Source organism: Ranitomeya imitator, chromosome 2 (assembly GCF_032444005.1).
Source record: "Ranitomeya imitator isolate aRanImi1 chromosome 2, aRanImi1.pri, whole genome shotgun sequence".
NCBI classification, from domain to species: Eukaryota; Metazoa; Chordata; class Amphibia; order Anura; family Dendrobatidae; genus Ranitomeya; species Ranitomeya imitator.
In genome coordinates this window covers 495,542,490-495,556,513 of record NC_091283.1, presented here as the reverse complement: position 1 = coordinate 495,556,513, position 14,024 = coordinate 495,542,490, and the positions used below count along the sequence as shown (strand labels likewise).

Genomic DNA, 14,024 nt, shown 5'->3' with positions numbered 1-14,024 from the left:
CTCTTCAAGGAAGCTTGCAGCCTGTAAAAACCACACGGCCACCTCAACACCATTGGAGCTACTGCAACCCTCGACCTACTGTCTCCTTCCCCATAATCCTGTAGAATGTAAGTTGCTAGTTTTGTTTACTGTAAGTGATATTTGTATTTTGATGTAACCCCTTCTCATGTACAGCACCATGGAATTAATGGTGCTATATAAATAAATAAATAATAATAATAATAATAATAATAATAATAATAACTCTGTATGATATTGACCTGGTCTCTAATCTGAGCTGCTGTTAACCTGCGATTTCTGAGGCTGGTGACACAAATAAACTTATCCTCAGAAGCAGAGGTGACTCTTGGTCTTCCTTTCCTGGGGCGGTCCTCATGTGAGCCAGTTTCTTTGTAGCACTTGATGGTTTTTGCAACTGCACTTGGGGACACTTTCAAAGTTTTCCCAAATTTTTGGACTGACTGACCTTCATTCCTCAAAGTAATGATGGCCACTCATTTTCTTTAGTTAGCTGCTTTTTTCTTGCCATAATACAAATTCTAACAGTCTATTCAGTAGGACTATCAGCTGTGTATCCACCAGACTTCTGCTCAACACAACTGATGGTCCCAACCCCATTTATAAGGCAAGAAATCCCACTTATTAAACCTGACAAGGGCAGACCTGTGAAGTGAAAACCATTTCCAGTGACTACCTCTTGAAGCTCATCAAGAGATTGCCAAGAGTGTGCAAAGCAGTCATCAAAGCAAAAGGTGTCTACTTTGAAGAACCTAGAATATGACATATTTTCAGATGTTTCACACTTTCTTGTTAAGTATATATTTCCACATGTGTTAATTCATAGTTTTCATGCCTTTAGTGTGAATTTACAATTATCATAGTCATGAAAATACAGAAAAATCTTTAAATGAGAAGGTGTGTACAAACTTTTGGTCTGCACTGTATCTGCGTGCTCCAAGTTTAGTCATTGTAGGCCGCAGGATCAGTTTTTTTGCTGTCTGTTACTGTAATTATATACAGCACAATTTAGCATAAAAAAATATAAAAATGCGACATATTTGCCAGAGTGGTATTTCCGTGACAGCCCTCATATATCTGTGTGCTCCAAGTTTAGTCATTGTAGGCCAATGTACCACTATTTTTACTGTCTGTTACGTAATTATATACAACACTAGGGTTGAGCGAAATGAATCGGACAAATTCATAAATCGCCGACTTTCGGCAAAGTCGGGTTTCATGAAACCCGACCTGATCCTAGTGTGGGATCGGCCATGTGGTCGCCGATCTGTGCGCAAAAGTCGCATTTCGTATGACGCTTTCAGCGCCATTTTTCAGCCAATGAAGGAGGAAGCAGAGTGTGGGCAGTGTGATGACATAGGTCTCGGTACCCACCATCTTAGAGAAGGGCATGACAATGATTGGCTTGCTTTCTGTGGCATCACAGGGGCTATAAAGGGGCGTGCACGCCGACCACCATCTTACTTCTGCCGATCTTAGCATAGGGAGAGGTTGCTGTAGCTTCATCAGAAGAAGGGATATGGTTAGGGAGGGAAGATTAACCCCAAAACTGCTTGTGCTGTAGCGATTTCCACTGTCCAACACCACTATTTGTTTGCAGGGACAGTGGCGGCTATATTTTTGTGCATCAGCTCTGTAGCTTATTAGGCAGCCTTATAAGGCTCCCTGATAGCTGCATTGCTGTTTGCACGCTGCTGTGCAAACCAACTGCTTTTTTAAAAGCAACAAATATGTTGCTCCTTTCTGCACAGTTATCTTGTATATTTGTCCACACTTTTGTGTGCAGCAGTCCTTTTTATTGCTACCATACTTTTCCTGAGATCATTGCAGGGAGATTGAAATTGTAATACAGTCCTTGTATTTTTTCATATATCTTCCACCCACTTTCTGCCACTTAGATTGTGTTGTTATATACACTGGGTCTGAGTTTTAGTTCAGTCTCCCCCCAAAAAAAGTGAGATTCAAATTCTCACAAAGTGGATATACTTCTGTCCTGTTAGTTTGTCGTATATCAGTGCGCCACTTTCTGCCACTTAGATAGTGTTGTTTTATACACTGGGCCTGAGTTTTGGTTCAGTCTCCCCAAAAAAGTGAGATTCAAATTCTCACAAAGTGGATATACTGCAGTCCTGTTAGTTTGTGGTATATCAGCCAGCCACTTTCTGCCACTTACATTGCGTTGTTATATACACTGGGCCTGAGTTATGGTTCAGTCTCCCCAAAAAAGTGAGATTCAAATTCTCACAAAGTGGATATACTGCAGTCCTGTTAGTTTGTGGTATATCAGCCAGCCACTTTCTGCCACTTAGATTGTGTTGTTATATACACTGGGCCTGAGTTTTGGTTCAGTCTCCCCCCAAAAAAGTGAGATTCAAATTCTCACAAAGTGGATATACTTCTGTCCTGTTAGTTTGTCGTATATCATCCAGCCACTTTCTGCTGCTTAGATTGTGTTGTTATATACACTGGGCCTGAGTTATGGTTCAGTCTCCCCAAAAAAAGTGAGATTCAAATTGTCACAAAGTGGATATACTTCTGTCCTGTTAGTTTGTCATATATCAGCCAGCCACTTTCTGCCCCTTACATTGTGTTGTTTTATACACTGTGCCTGAGTTTTGGTTCAGTCTCCCCCAAAAAAAGGGAGATTCGGTTCAGTCTCCCAAAAAAAAGGGAGATTCAAATTCTCACAAAGTGGATATACTTCTGTCCTGTTAGTTAGTCGTATGTCAGCCAGCCACTTTCTGCCACTTACATTGTGATGTTTTATACACTGGACCTGAGTTTTGCTTCAGTCTCCCCCCAAAAAAATGAGATTCAAATTCTCACAAAATGGATATACTTCTGTCCTGTTAGTTAGTCGTATATCAGCCATCCACTTTCTGCCACTTACATTGTGTTGTTTATACACTGGGCCTGAGTTTTGGTTCAGTCTCCCCCCAAAAAAGTGAGATTCAAATTCTCACAAAGTGGATATACTTCAGTCCTGTTAGTTTGTCGTATATCAGCCAGCCACTTTCTGCAGCTTAGATTGACTGGAGTTACCAGCCCTGCTCCTGAAGGTGCGAAGACATTGCTCGCACATCCGTCGGTCGCCCGTACACTCCAGCCGTATGCTGAACCATCAACGATCGCTGAATCTTCCCCAGCACCGCCTAATAATCGACGTTGCAACAAGGTGGAACTCCACACTGCACATGGTTTAGAGGCTGTGCGAACAGAGACGTGCTGTAATTACTTTGTGGGAGGATACACATACACGGGCAGGCAGTTGGATGGCAGACATGGAGTTGTCTGGTGTGCAGTGGTCAAAGCTCCAAGACCTCTGTCCAGTCCTTCAGTGTTTTGAGGAATGCACACGGCTGGTAAGTGCAGACGACACCATCATAAGCATGAGCATCCCACTAATGCGTCTGCTGATGCAAAGTTTGACGCACATTAAAGGGACTCTGTCACCTTAATTTGGAGGGAACAATCTTCAGCCATAGGGGCGGGGTTTTTGGGTGTTTGATTCACCCTTTCCTTACCTGCTGGCTGCATGCTGGCTGCAATATTTGATTGAAGTTCATTCTCTGTCCTCCATAGTACACGCCGAGAACCAGCTGACGGTACTGGAAACCGGATGCGTTGCCCAAGGTGCAAGAGCCAATGGAACGACCGAGGACCAGCTGAAGGTACTGGAACCCGGTTACTAAGCAGTAGGTACCCGTGCCACAAAGCACTACCAAGGACCACCTGCCATTGGTGGAACTCGGATACCCAGAAGGAGGCACCTAAGCCAAAGGCTCTGCCCGGAACCAGCTGACAGTGCTGGAACCAGGATGGGGAGCAGAAGGTAGAAGAGCAAAAGACACTGCCGAGAACCAGCTGACGGTACTGGAACCCAGATGGCTACCCGAAGGTTGAAGAGCCAATGGAACGACCGAGGACCAGCTGACGGTACTGGAACCCAGTTACTAAGCAGGAGGTACCCGTGCTACAAAGCACTACCAAGGACCACCTGATGTTGCTGAGGGCTTTTCATGTAGTGTGCAGCATGATGGGTAGGATGTGCCATACACTTGATATATGCTAATAAGCGGTGCTAGAGCAGGAGGGCTATGGCAGCCTTGGGCTGACAAGTAGCTGTTCATGGCCTATGGCTATTTCTCTGTCATCTAATTGTACTACAACAAAATGTCGGCTCTACATCTACCTCTGCTGTTCATTTTAAGCACTGCCCACATGGCTGAGGGCACTTCCTGTTGTGTGCAGCATGATGGGTAGGATGTTCCATACACTTGATATATGCTAATAAGCGGTGCTAGAGCAGGAGGGCTATGGCAGCCTTGGGCTGACAAGTAGCTGTTCATGGCCTATGGCTATTTCTCTGTCATCTAATTGTACTACAACAAAATGGCGGCTCTACATCTACCTCTGCTGTTCATTTTAAGCACTGCCCACATGACCGAGGGCACTTCCTGTAGTGTGCAGCATGATGGGAGCAGAAGGGCTATGGCAGCCTTGGGCTGACAAGTAGCTGTTCATGACCTATGGCTATTTCTCTGTTATCTAATTGTACTACAACAAAATGGCGGCTCTACATCTACCTCTGCTGTTCATTTTAAGCACTGTCCACATGGTTACTGGGATATGTATATAAGTGGATGAATCCTGATTCCATGCAGCATCCACATATCATGGCCTCCTGATGATCCGTTGAGGTGAAACGCGTAGAGGCGTATAAACCATCATCTCTTGATAAGTATCATGTTTTTTACTCTGTGCTGTCATGCCTTGCATATGCTTGTAACTTTCAGCTGATAATCAGAGCTGAAAAATGATGTTTGTTACATTGCCTTAAATGATCATTTCTAGACATGGTTATAACCCAGCTAACCTATCAAGTTAATAATATATATCAATAGGGTTTTTCCAGGGTCAGCCACCGCTGAGTGGGGGCGCCATATCCGCTGACAAGTAGGGTGCCAACCCCGCAGCTAGGCAGGTGAATATCAGTAAGGGACAGTAAGAGTTTAAATATTTGTTTTCACATGCACTTTTTTGTTTTTGCACCATTGTCTTTGTCTGTGTACTGCACCCTGCTTCAATTAAGTTCATCCATATGATTTTATCTAAATTTTTCCTGTCATGTACAGCTGGTGGCCCGTATGAGACACTTTAATTAGGGCTTATTGCAGAAGATATAGGGCCAGCCGACGGTGAGTGGGGGCACCAATCTCGTATTATTGTTGAGGGGGCCAACCTCCGCTGACAGGTAGAATTTGATATAGGACTAACAGCTGCAGGGAATATCTAGAGTGCACGGTTGTGTGATTTTTTTTGTGAATAATTGTCTGTTGCTGTCTCATGGTTTTAGGATTTATATTAATAAAAATTTAGTATTTTATCTTTGGTATCAACAAAGTAGAAGGGTTATTCCTGATTTCGTTATATGGAACTCGGATACCCAGAAGGAGGCACCTAAGCCAAAGGCTCTGCCTGGAACTAACTGACGGTAGTGGAACCAGGGGTACCTAGTCAAGATTGTCTTCCCAACAACCAGCTAACGGTGTTTGAACTCAGATAGGCAGCAGAAGGTCCACAGGAAAAGAAAAAATAGCTAGGCCGCGAGCCGGCCGCAGTTACTGAAAACCAACAGTCCTATACGGGGAGCTTGTCCTACTGGCACTACTGAACCAGCCTTGATTGCCACTTCCCGCAGCCGACATAGGAAGCACCTAAACTGCAGGCACCATGGAGTCGGCAAACCCGACCCCAACATGACAGGACAATGTTTTGGAGTCTAAGTGACCTTGACACTACCCGGAAACAGCTGGCGTGCTGGAATCAGGCTGGGCAGGAGGGAACACCCGTGCCAAGGACACTGCCGAGAACGAGCTGACGGTACTGGAGCCCGGATGGCTACCCGAAGGTAGAAGAGACAATGGAACGACTGAGGACCACCTGATGGTACTGGAACCCGGTTACTAAGCAGGAGGTACCCGTGCCACAAAGCACTACCAAGGACCACCTGACGTTGGTGGAACTCGGATACCCAGAAGGAGGCACCTAAGCCAAAGGCTCTGCCGAGAACCAGCTGACGGTAGTGGAACCAGGGGTACCTAGTCAAGATTGTCTTCCCAACAACCAGCTAACGGTGTTTGAACTCAGATAGGCAGCAGAAGGTCCACAGGAAAAGAAAAAATAGCTAGGCCGCGAGCCGGCCACAGTTACCGAAAACCCACAGTTCTACAGGGGGAGCTTGTCCTATTGGCACTACTGAACCAGCCTTGATTGCCACTTCCCGCAGCCCACATAGGAAGCACCTAAACTGCAGGCACCATTGAGTCGGCTAACCCAACAGCAACACAACAGGACAACGTTTTGGAGTCTAAGTGACCTTAACACTACATGGAAACAGCTGATGGTGCTGGAACCAGGCTGGGCAGGAGGGAGTACCCATGCCAAAGACACTTCTGAGCAGCAACTGACGGTGTTGGAGCCCAGGGATTGCATGACAAACAGAGTGTAGGCTAAGGCCTAATTGGAGCAAGATGAAAGTGAACCTTTAACCCCCCAGGTGCTGCGCAAGGAAAAGGTGGCAATTTTAATTATGCTCCTTGCACACGCTGAACTAAACACTGATAAAACGTGAAACCATCCTGAAGGTGGGACTTTCCTTCGTAATGAGATGCAGCACAGCTGGCATTCATACCCTTTTGGCGCCAGGCGCCACCTCCTCAGCATTGTTTGAATCTGTCACAGAGCCCGCGCTGTTGTGTTAAACCTTGGTCATGCGCAGTTAGCGCTGCCTGTCTTCTGACATCATTTGGTGTCAGGCTGACTGCGTCTGTACGGCCACGCTGCCCGAGATCCCGCCCCGCAATGTCTTCTGATTTAGTCACACTGTGGGGCTGGGGTTCATGGGCATGCGCAGTGCATATCTTCGCCTCTCACTTCTCCCCATCCCCCTTCTTCAGAGTGTGCGGTGTCAGCTGATCCCAAATCACATGCCACGGCCGTGATGCCACACAGTCTGAGGAAGGCGGAAGGAGATGAGTAAGAGGCGAAGATATGCACTGTGCATGCCCATGAATCCCAGCCCCGCAGTGTGACTAAATCAGAAGACACTGCAGGGCTGGGATTCATGGCCTTGCGCAGTGCATATCTTCGCCTCTCACTCATCTCCTTCCACCTTCCTCAGAGTGTGCGGCGTCAGCTGATCCCTAATCACATGCCACGGCCGTGACGCCACACAGTCTGAGGAAGGCTGAAGGAGATGAATGAGAGGTGAAGATATGCACTGTGCATGCCCATGAATCCCAGCCCCACAGTGTGACTAAATCAGAAGACTGTTATGACCTGGTGGTCAGGACAACAATGGACCTGGTGGTTAAGAGCACACGGAATGACCTGATAGTTACTTATAATAAGGACGAGCTCTGGGACGTGGGAACTCTGCTGACCGCAATCCCTAAACCTATCAAACACACTAGAAATAGCCGTGGATTGCGCCTAACGCTCCCTATGCAACTCGGCACAGCCTAAGAAACTAGCTAGCCCTGAAGATAGAAAAATAAAGCCTACCTTGCCTCAGAGAAATTCCCCAAAGGAAAAGGCAGCCCCCACATATAATGACTGTGAGTAAAGATGAAAATACAAACACAGAGATGAAATAGATTTAGCAAAGTGAGGCCCGACTTACTGAACAGACCGAGGATAGGAAAGGTTACTTTGCGGTCAGCAGCACAAAAACCTACAAAAAGACCACGCAGAGGGCGCAAAAAGACCCTCTGCACCGACTCACGGTGCGGAGGTGCTCCCTCTGCGTCCCAGAGCTTCCAGCAAGCAAGACAAAAAATTAAATAGCAAGCTGGACAGAAAAATAGCAAACCAAAGAAATACAAGCTGGAACTTAGCTTCTGATGGGAAGACAGGTCACAAGAACGATCCAGGAGTGAACTAGACCAATACTGGAACATTGACAGGTGGCATGGAGCAAAGATCTAAGTGGAGTAAATAGAGCAGCAGCTAACGAATTAACCTCGTCACCTGTGAAACTCAGAAACACCCACCAGAGGAAGTCCATGGACAGAACCAGCCGAAGTACCATTCATGACCACAGGAGGGAGCCCGACAACAGAATTCACAACAGAAGACACTGCGGGGCAGGATATCGGGCACCACGGCTGCACAGGCGCAGTCAGCCTGACATCAAATGCTGTCGGAAGACGGGCAGCGCTAACTGCGCATGCCCAAGGTTAAACATAACAGTGTAGGCTCCGTGACAGATTCAAACAACGCTGAGGAGGCGGCGCCCGGCGACAAGGGGGTTTGAATGCCGGCTGTGGTGCGTCTCATTACGAAGGAAAGTACCACCTCCAGGACGGTTCCACGGTATGAGGGGACACATGTTTTATAAGTGTTAAGAGCAGCGTTTGCAAGGAGCATAACTAAAAGAGGCACCTGTTCCTTGTGCAGCATTAGTGCTGCACAAGGTGGCTCTTTCAGTTACAAACACCTGGGGGGGACAGGTTCCCTTTAATTGCTGTTGTAGTGTCAGCATGACGGTCGCAGGACACATTGCTGGATACACAGCTGGGGATCAGCTGACGTTACTGAACCCCAATAACATGGCAGCAAGTGTTGTGCATACAGCACTTCAAGGCAGAAACTGGCGGTGTTGAAGCCCAGGGTCAATGCTAAAAGCATAGTGTAGGTCAAGGCCTAATTGGAGCAAGTTTAATATTTGTTATCGTCTTAGTCTGGAGGGAGCAGGCGAATTTGCCGGATACACAGCTGGGGATCAGCTGACGTTACTGAACCCCAATAACAGAGGAGCAGCTGTTAACTGTGCAGACAGCACTTCCGAGCACGAACTGGTGGTGTAAGTGCCCAGGGACAGCAGCAGGAGCAGAGTGTAGGCCAAAGCCTGCACTGGAGGCAGTTAAATATCTGATGTTGTGCCAGCATGGCGGTCGCATGACACATTGCCGCACACACAGCTGGGGACCAGCTGACGTTACTGAACCCCAATACCACGGCAGCAAGTGTTGACTATGCAGACAGCACTTCCGAGCACGAAGTGGCGGTGTAAGTGCCCAGGGACAGCAGGAGGAGCAGAGAGTAGGCCGAAGCCTGCACTGGAGGCAGTTTAATATCTGATGTTGTGCCAGCGTAGTGGTCGCATGACACATTGCCGCACACACAGCTGGGGATCAGCTGATGTTACTGAACCCCAATACCACGGCAGCAAGTGTTGACTCTGCAGACAGCACTTTCGAGCACAAACTGGCGGTGTAAGTGCCCAGGGACAGCAGGAGGAGCAGAGTGTAGGCCGAAGCCTGCACTAAAGGCAGTTAAATTTCTGATGCTGTGCCAGCGTGGTGGTCGCATGACACATTACCGCACACACAGCTGGGGATCAGCTGACGTTACTGAACCCCAATACCACGGCAGCAAGTGTTGACTGTGCAGACAGCACTTCCAAGCACGAACTGGCTGTGTAAGTGCCCAGGGACAGCAGGAGGAGCAGAATGAAAGCCGAGGCCTGCACTGTAGGCAAGTTAATGTCTGTTGTGTCTGCATAGCACGTTGCTGGCTACACAGCAGGGGAAAAGCTGGCGTTACTGAACCCCACTGACACATGAGCGAGTGTTTTTCTCTGTGCATCCAGCACTTCCGGGCAACAACTGACAGTGTTGAAGCCCAGGGAATCAAAGAGGAGCAGAGTGTAGGCCGAAGCCTGCACTGGAGGCAGGTTAATGTCTGTTGTTGTGCCAGTGTGGCGGTCTCTGGACACGTTGCTGGCTACACAGCAGGGGAGCAGCTGGCGTTACTGAACCCCACTGACATATGAGCGAGTGTTTTTCTCTATGCAGCCTGCACTTCCGAGCACCAACTGGCGGTATATCAGCCCAGGGAATCTAGGAGAAGCAGAGTGTAGGCCAAAGCCTGCACTGGAGGCAGGTTTATGTCTGTTATTGTGCCAGCGTGGTGGTCGCTGGACACGTTGCCGGATACACAGCAGGGGAACAGCTGGTGTTACTGAACCCCACTGACACATGAGTGAGTGATTTTCTCTGTGCAGCCTGCACTTCCGAGCACCAACTGGCGGTATTGGAGCCCAGGGAATCAAGGAGGAGCAGAGTGTAGGCCGAAGCCTGCACTGGAGGCAGGTTTATGTCTGTTATTGTTCCAGCGTGGTGGTTGCTGGATACGTTACCTGATACACAAGAGGGGAACAGCTGGCGTTACTGAACCCCACTGACACATGAGCGAGTGTTTTTCTCTGTGCAGCCAGCACTTCCGGGCAGCAACTGACAGTGTTGAAGCCCAGGGAATCAAGGAGGAACAGAGTGTAGGCCGAAGCCTGCACTGGAGACAGGTTAATGTCTGTTGTTGTGCCAGCGTGGCGGTCGCAGGACACATTGCTGGCTACACAGCAGGGGAGCAGCTGGCGTTACTGAACCCCACTGACACATGAGCGAGTGTTTTTCTCTGTGCAGCCAGCACTTCCGAGCAATAACTAACAGTGTTGAAGCCCTGGGAATCTAGGAGGAGCAGAGTGTAGACCAAGGCCTAATTGGAGCAATTTGAAAGGGAACCTTTAACTCACCCCAGGCGTTAGCAACTGAAAGAGCCACCTTGTGCAGCACTAATGCTGCACAAGGAAAAGGTGACTCTTTTAATTATGCTCCTTGCACACGCTGAACTAAACACTTATATAACGTGTCCCCTGATACCGTGAAACCGTCCCGGGGTGGGACTTTCCATTGTCATGAGACGCACCACAGCCAGCATTCATACCTCCTTAGCGCCGGTCGCCGCCTCCTCAGCGTTGTTTGAATCTGTCACGGAGCCTGCGCTGTTGTTTAACCTTGAGCATGCACAGTTAGCGCTGCCCGTCTTATGACATAATTCTGTGTCAGGCTGACTGTGCCTGTGCGGCCGCGCTGCCCGAGAACCTGCCTTGCAGTGTCTTGTGATTTTGTCCCACTGCGGGGCTGGGATTCATGGGCATGCGCAGTGCATATCTTCACCTCTCACTCCTCTCCATCTGCCTTCTTCAGAGTGTGCGGCGTCATTGCCGTGGCATGTGATTAGGGATCAGCTGATGCCACACAGCCTGTAGAAGGTGGAGGGAGAAGAGTGACAGGCAAAGATATGCACTGTACATGCCCATGAATCCCAGCCCCACAGTGTGACTAAATCACTTGCTGCACAAGGTGGTTTTTTCAGTTACAAACGCCTGAGAGGGGGGAACAGGTTCCCTTTCATTTCTGTAGTACTGTGAGTGTGGAGGTAGCAGGAGCAATTGCCAGATACGCAGCAGGGGATCAGCTGATGTTACTGAAACCCAATAACACTGGGTCATGTGACTGTGCAGCCAGCATTTCTGAGCAGCAACTGGCTTTGTTGGAGCCCAGGGATTAAAGTTCAGGTGGTAGAAACATGAACACAACAGGGGACCTGGATACTGTTGCCAACCAATTATTTAATCTGTAAGAGGAGTGTCAAATTCCCGCGAGATCCAGGCCTTATTCATTTTCAGAAAAGTAAGGCGCTCAACGTTATCGGAGGATAGTCGCATGCGACGGTCTGTTAGCACAGCACCTGCGGCACTAAAGACGCGTTCCGATAATACACTAGCAGCAGGGCAAGCCAGCACCTCCAATGCATACTGGCTAAGCTCTGGCCATGTATCCAGCTTAGAGACCCAAAACTTGAAGGGGGAAGAGCCGTCTGGGAGTAAGCTGAGAGGGCAAGACATGTAGTCTGTCACCATCTGACGGAAACGTGGCCTCCTGCTGACTGGACCCGTCTGTGATGGTGTAGACATGTGTGTCGGGCACACAAAACTTTGACACTGTTGCGCCATACTGGTCTTGCTTTGTGCTGAGGTACTGCTTCTGCTCCCTCTCCCTCCCTCCACTGCCTTGACGCACTGAGCTGCTTTGTAAAGCACTAGCAGCACTTCTCTCGATTGGACTGGAGAAGATTATGGACTGCACCAGTGTCTCATGGTACTCCCGCATTTTACACTCCTGCTGCAACGGTGTTATGAGGGTTTGTAAGTTGTCCCGGTAGCACGGATCTAGGAGGGTGTGCACCTAATAATCAACCGTGGTAAGAATGTGGGCGATGCGGCGGTCGTTTCTCAGGCAATGCAGCATGAAATCTACCATGTGCTGCAGACTGCCAACTGGCCAAGAAATGCTGCCCCCTGCTTGAGGCGTGATCTCTGCCTGCTCTACATACTGACTACTGGAGATTTGTGTAACTCCCTCCTCTGGACATATGTCTTCCTCCTCCATTGACTCCTCCTCATCCTCCTCACAAAGTGTCCCTTGCCTAGGCCTTTGTGAGGAACCACATCGCGCAGACTGTCCAGAAGCAGATGGCATTTCTAACTCCTCATCCTCCACCTCTTCCACCACCTCATCCCTTAGCACTTGCAGTGTTCTGTCAAGCAGGCAGATAAGGGGGACAGTCAGGCAGACTAGTGCATCATCTGCACTCGCCATCCGCGTGGAATTATCGAAGGCACGCAAAACCTTGCAGCTGTCTTTCATAGTTGCCCACTCAGTGGTTGTGAAGTCTGAACGGCGCGCAATGTGACATTTTTGCGCCTGATGCAGCTGGTACTCCATTACTGCTGGCTGTTGCTCACACAACCGCTCCAACATAAGCAACATTGAATTCCACCTGGTGGGTAGGTCACATATGATGCGATGTTCCGGAAGGTGGAATCAGCGCTGCAGAGTTGCAATGTGCGATCTTGCCATGCTGGAACGCCGCTAGTGAGCACACTCTAGGCGGACATTGTGCAGCAGTGCATCAAGATCCGGATAGTCCCTCAAAAAAGTCTGCACGACCAAGTTGAGCACATGTGCCAGACATGGGATGTGAGTGAGGTTGCCTAGGCCCAGAGCTGCCACCAGATTTTGGCTATGGTCACACACACACTCCTGGCTGGAGATTCGCTGGCACAAACCACACGTCGCTCTCCTGCTTGATGGCATTCCAGAGCTCCTGCGCTGTGTGGCTTTGATTCCCCAAAGAAATTAATTTCAAGATGGCCTGTTGACGTTTGACCACGGCTGTGATCATATCGGTCGGAACAGGTAAACGTTCACGGGTCCATGTGGAGGTGGACCGTGACAGCTCCTGCAGCGATGACTCAGAGGAACTGGAGCATGAGGAGGAGTCAATGTGCACAGACTGGATTCCTGCAATCCTTGGAGTTAGCAAAACACGCAGAGCGCCACTTTCACGATCTGCACTCGGCTCCACAATATTAACCCAATGGGAAGTGAGGGAAAGGTATCGTCCCTGTCCATGGTGACTGGTCCACGCATCGGTGGCGAGGTGGACCTTGCTACTGATGGCGTTTAGTAACGCATGTTTAATGTTTCCCTCCACATGCTTTTGTAGGGCAGGGACGGCTTGTCTACTGAAATAAAAGCGGCTGGGCACATGGTATTTTGGGACTGCCAATGCCATCAAGTTACGGAAGCTGTCAGTCTCCACCAGCCTGAATGACAGCATTTCAAGGGACAGTAGTTTTGCAATGCTCGCATTTAGAGCATGTGCTCGTGGGTGGTTTGCCAAGAATGGCTGCCTTTTCTCCAATGCCTGTGCTACTGATGGCTGTAGACTGGGCAGGGAGTGTGAGGATGACTGGGAACGTGGTGCTGTGGGTGGAATTACAGTGGGTCTCTGGACAACGGTGCCAGAGGTTCTTCCATGGCGATCCTGTGAGGAAGCCGAACCAGCAATGTATGAGCTGGAGGAAGAGGCTCCAACACGAGCTGAAGAGGTGGTAAGTGCCGCTGTAGCTTGGCTTAGGTCTTCAGTGTGTTTTTGGAACTCCACTGCATGCTTAGTCCGCACATGTTTACACATATTTGTGGTATAGAGGTTGCTGACATTTTTCCCTCGTTTGATTTTCTGATGACACAGCTTGCATTTGACAAAGCAAATGTCAGCTGCAACTGTGTCAAAAAAGGACAAGGCACTGCAAG

General features: G+C 48.9%; 1 protein-coding gene across 1 annotated transcript in view; it reads right to left on the bottom strand.

Moving 5' to 3' along the window:
* The window catches only part of LOC138664642 (NXPE family member 2-like), a 263,498-nt gene that overhangs the window by 114,756 nt on the left and 134,718 nt on the right, over nucleotides 1-14,024 (bottom strand). The window lies entirely within an intron of this gene.